The 5,249-nt window shown below is 35.2% G+C and overlaps 1 long non-coding RNA gene across 1 annotated transcript; it reads left to right on the plus strand.

Moving 5' to 3' along the window:
- Positions 1–2,323: 2,323 nt before the first annotated feature.
- LOC133869724 (uncharacterized) lies at positions 2,324–3,724 on the plus strand. The gene is made up of 2 exons (XR_009900506.1): positions 2,324–3,151; positions 3,312–3,724. It is a non-coding gene; the product is annotated as an uncharacterized LOC133869724 (long non-coding RNA).
- The last annotated feature ends 1,525 nt before the right edge of the window (positions 3,725–5,249 follow it).

Below are 5,249 nucleotides of genomic sequence, written 5' to 3' on the forward strand. Positions count from 1 at the left end.
CCTGCAGCCAAACGAGCAGCATCTATACGGTTGTGGGGGTTTGCCACATCCGTATAAGTGGAATTATGAGCCCACGGTCTTAGCATAAATAAATACATTAAGACCTCAGAGGTATACTATTCACTGAGTTTTCGCGAAGAACTAACTTTTCATTTCTAGTCATGCGTACACTATAACAGCCACCAATTTTATAAAGATTTATTTGAAAACACTCATAACTGATATAGCAAACACCGACTAATAGAAAACATTTAAAGCATACTACGCAGCTAAGCTTATACGTAGAAGTTCCATTGTTGGAAACAACTACATACATCCTCAACTACTATAATACTTTTGAAGCAGTGAGACTTAGAAAACAATAGCATTTAAATCATGCAACCATCCGATAGAAATATACATAAGTTCTTTTCCATTGAGACTCTTATGCATACTAATACGTCTAGTAAAACTACTCGTAGTATAAAAAAATCACTCATAAAAACAATGCTATACATGCTCATGCTCATTGTTTTATGCCTTGGGAATTTAACCCAAGTATAGTGCTTCGAGGGAATCTAACCCAAGTAAGCACTAGTACCTCAAGGGAATCTAACCCAAGTAGGCACCTCATGAGAATCTAACCAATGGTCGAGGACCTCAAAGGAATTTAACCCAAGTAAGTACCTCATGAGTACTTCAAGGGAATCTAACCCATGGTCGAGGACCTCAAGAGAATCTAACCCAAGTAGGCACCTTATGGGAATCTAACCCATGTATAATTTCCCGTAGGCTATGAACCTCACTTCGATACATGTTTAACGTTCATATGCTTATGCCTCATGCCTTAAAACAATATACATTTCATGAATCATGCCTTTAACACATGCTTTCTTTATAAAAACATAAACAATTTACATAACTTAACTCACTCTAAAATCGTATTCATGTTCCATTGCAATCATAATAACATACAGTGACTCTATTCATTTAAACTCCACATATCATATTCATACTTCAAAACATCATCATAATTTCAATATACTCAAAAGTACTCAAATCATTCAAAACAGTTCTTAATCAACATACAGTTGGTTCAAGTTTGTAAAACAATGTATATTTTACAATTCATCATATATGAAAATAATATTTCTCAGTGAGTAGAATACTCACATTGGATTGTTTATACTCCTGATTCCAACAATCCTAGATTTGACCCACAAAGTGCTGCTATATTCACAACACAACACACTATTTAGCTATTTAACCAACAACTATAACAATTAGCACTTTGAATCTCTTAAAGGCTACGACACGAATTTTCCGCTAATTAACTAAACCTATAAATGAAAATATTCTTAAATTTGCAATTAAAATTTTTCAATTTATACAAATTATTATTTTTTAGGACCTAATCCCATAAATGCCTATTTTTCATGAAACCCATATATGATTTGAAATTATTTAACACTTCAAAACCCCCAAATTAATTTTACCCATCAAATTAGGATTTTTCAAACTTAACCCATAATTATAAAACACTACCTTAATCACAATATCATTAACCCATAGCATTTATTAAGGGTTAATTCCCTAAAATACAACTAAAATCAAATAACTAAAAGTTAGGGTTTGGGGAAAACTCACCACAAGATCAGGGTCAGCTCTATATGTTTTGGAGCCTAAGGTGATAATTATATATGAGGCCTTTTTATATAAATATAAATATAAATAATTTTAATTTTTATATAATATTTTTATAGCTTTGAAATTTAATATTATATTGCTAGTATTAAATCTATATAATTTATTTGAGTTTCAGTTAATTTGTTAATTTTTTTATTTTTTAGAGTGTTTTATATATTTAAATGCATATTTTTAACAAATATTTATAAAAATAAAATTATAAATAAAAAAATATGACCTAGGCACAAAAAAAAAAAAAAAAAAAAACCACAAAACAAAAAAAAAAAAGGAAACGTGTGGAGTCTGTGGACATACAGTGGATATGGACATGTTCTCGATGAAAAAAAAAAAGAAATTGGAAAAAGACTAGTAGGCGAGTTTGGCCAGCATCTCAGGCTCTCAGCTCATTTTGCTTTGGCTTTTGTCGCTTCACGTCACTGTAGCCGAGGGTGATGCGACAAAAGCTCAGAGTTTAGTAAAAAAACTCTGACGTTGGGTAGGTGCGATAGATAAATCGTGCAAAAACCTAACTAAATCGCTTCGCAAAGCTAATAGATTTTCAGCTTAAAAAAAGAAAAATCAATCAGAGGGGTAGAAAAACAAAGAGAACCTGCCCCGCCTGAGTTCTTTTTATTAAACACCCTCAGCTACAGTGACGTGATGCGACAAAGCCGAAGGAAACTGAGCTACACATCTCTTCGTGCAGGATTCGGATCAACGGTTAAAAATGGCTATTCGGAATAATGACACCTCAGCGATCCGCGTGAAGCAAAAATCATCAAAAGTGCTTCATTCTTTTTTTCTTCCCACGAACGGATCCGCGTGAAACAAAAATCTTCAAAACTTTTTCAGGCTTTCTCCTCCACGCTTGAAGAGTCGTTCATTGCTGGCGATTTCCTCAACCTCCTTCCTTCCTATCCACCTTCCTCTTCTCGTAAGTGGGCGGAACCAGAGGTTGATTCCGGCAGCCAGAAGCAGAGGTGGGGCGGTTCACAGCATCTTTGAGGTGAAAGTGACGGTGTTGATGTGGTCCTTGTCCGGGGAGATCGGGAATCGGGTCTCCACGAGGCAGAAGCACTTGAAGTAGTTGTGGAGGAGGTCGCGTCGGGCGGTGGGGGTAGGTTCGGAGGTCGTCGTCGAGGTTCTGGGCCTCCTTGCCGCCGTCTTTTTAACCCCAATTTCTCTTCCCCAAACACACACTCGTCAAGGTTCTGGGCCTCCTTTCGTCCTCTGTTTATTTTGGGTTTGCGATTCTGGTATGGTTGAGTTGCTTTGGCTGTTTTGATGAGGATTGGAGGGTTGCTCTTTTGTGGAATGCTGGTATTTTGTGATTTTTGCTGCTGCTGCTCTGATTGATAGTCTTGCTGTTTTAAAGAAGTAGATGTTGAATTCGACTGTTTTGAACTTTGCATCACAATTACTTCCTGGCTTTTCCTTTCCAAATCAAGAGGTTCAGATCCTGTGGTGTTTTACAGGGTTCAAGTTGGTATAACTGAAACCCCTTTTGTTTCATGATTTGTCAAAGGATCTCAAAATGCCTGATTGAGATACAGATCTGTTTTTCATATGAAGTTTCTGTAGATTCCATTATTTGAGTTAATTTTTTTTTTTTTTTTTTTTTTTTTTTTTCTGATTTATAATCCCAGGTACTCTTGAAGGCTCTTATGGTTGCATTTGTCATGAGCTTTTTGGTGTTGGATGTACTCGTGTTCTGTCCAATATTGCACTACTACTGGATCCCAGAAAAGAAAGAAAAGGATGCTAAAGACGTGCATCCTTCATTGTTGAAGGAGAAATGAGAAATTTCAGGCAGAAGGTTCACTGTTGACCATCACTTCTGTGAAATCTCGTCTTACAGGGAGTTCTACTTGGACTCACGGAAGTCGTGTTTAATTGAAAGAGGTCTCCTTATTCTACAAGAAGTCGTGCAGCAGCTCCTTGGAAAATGAATGATTGATTCAATTATAAGTAGTAGTTTTCTTATGGATTTCAATAAGTCGATCTTTATTTAAAGATGTGCTCCAATTATCCATTTTTATGAAATTTGCATTCTAAAGTATTTCTTGATTTGTGATTGCTCTGCTTCTAGTTCTGTTTCTGGTGTGATGCCAATATCACTGTACTTCTGTTGGTGCATCACGAATTGATTACTGATGCTGGGTCATGAGAACTTCAATGTGGAACTAAACTCTTCACAGGATAATACAAGAAAGTTAATTCCAGAAAAAAGAAAAATGTAAAATAGAAGAAGCCAAATTTGACTAGGTACTATTAATCAAAATAACATATTTCATATATGGCTAAGATGGTATATACATGTAGCTGTTTTTCCGAAAATTACATGCCCATTCCGTATCTTCAATAGTCTCTCCCTATCTTTTTTCATTTAAGATAATGCCAAAAATATAAAAGGCAGCTTTCAAATAGCTACAAAATTGTTGATCCAGTGAAAGATTATAGAGGCAATCATTAATAGTTGCCTCTGGGGTGAGATCAGTAGAAACATCGAAACATGGATTTATGAAAACATATCATTCCAAATCGAAGTAGAACATGACACTATTAATTTCCCTTTAGGAGTCAATGTAACAAAAGAAGCAAATAAGCATGCAATCTTCAAAACTTCAAAGAAAACCATCTTCCAACCGAGTAGATGATGTAATCCCTAAAGTACCACCTCTAGAACAGCAACCTACAAGATAAAATGAATTCAGTCTATATATCATGCAATAACACAAGTAAAATTAACTCAAATAATAGTATCTACAAAAATTTAATATGATTAAAACAAAATCGTATCTTAGTCAGGAATTTTGAATGAATTCAGTCTATATATCATGCAATAACACAAGTACTTTTTTTGATAAGTAACAAACATGCAGTACCAACAGAGACAAGCAAACTCAGAACAACTCACAAATCTTTGAAGAACAACCCTGAGACACCACAATTTTAAATCTTCTAGTTTCCTTCAATTTTCTCGGTAACCAAACAAAGTGTAAGGGAGAAGAGCAAGCCCAGAACAACCCACAAATCAGACAAACAACCCATGAAGCCCAAGTCTGCATTACCAAGTTAAAAATCATGTTATAAATGATAAACTTGATGATTACTTGGCCTCAATCAGATTTCAAACAACCATCATAATTAACTGTAGGATAGGATAGACATTGGAATAACATCAGGGCAATGTATGATCTGATTACAATACATGCAACTCAAATATAAAAGAACAGGATAAACCCAATTCACATTTGAGAAGGAAAGCCCAATTTACCGGAATTAAACAAATAATTTGAAATCAACCTAAACCAATCAAACCCAGTGGCGCAAAAAGAAAACCTATCATTCACACAACTCCCCGCGTTAACCTTCAGATCATCATAAGCGCTACAAGACGAATAATAGAAAAATAACCCAAATGAGAACCCAAAAAATTTCCCAAATTTAAACCAAACCCAGTTCAAATCCAACCAAACCAAACAACCCCAATAGCTAAAATCATAAAACCCACAAAGTACTACCCCACAAAACAAAAGTTAAAACCTATTGACCCAGATGACATTAGCACCTTCCTAGAGAGA

This window comes from Alnus glutinosa, chromosome 5, assembly GCF_958979055.1.
Source record: "Alnus glutinosa chromosome 5, dhAlnGlut1.1, whole genome shotgun sequence".
NCBI classification, from domain to species: domain Eukaryota; kingdom Viridiplantae; phylum Streptophyta; class Magnoliopsida; order Fagales; family Betulaceae; genus Alnus; species Alnus glutinosa.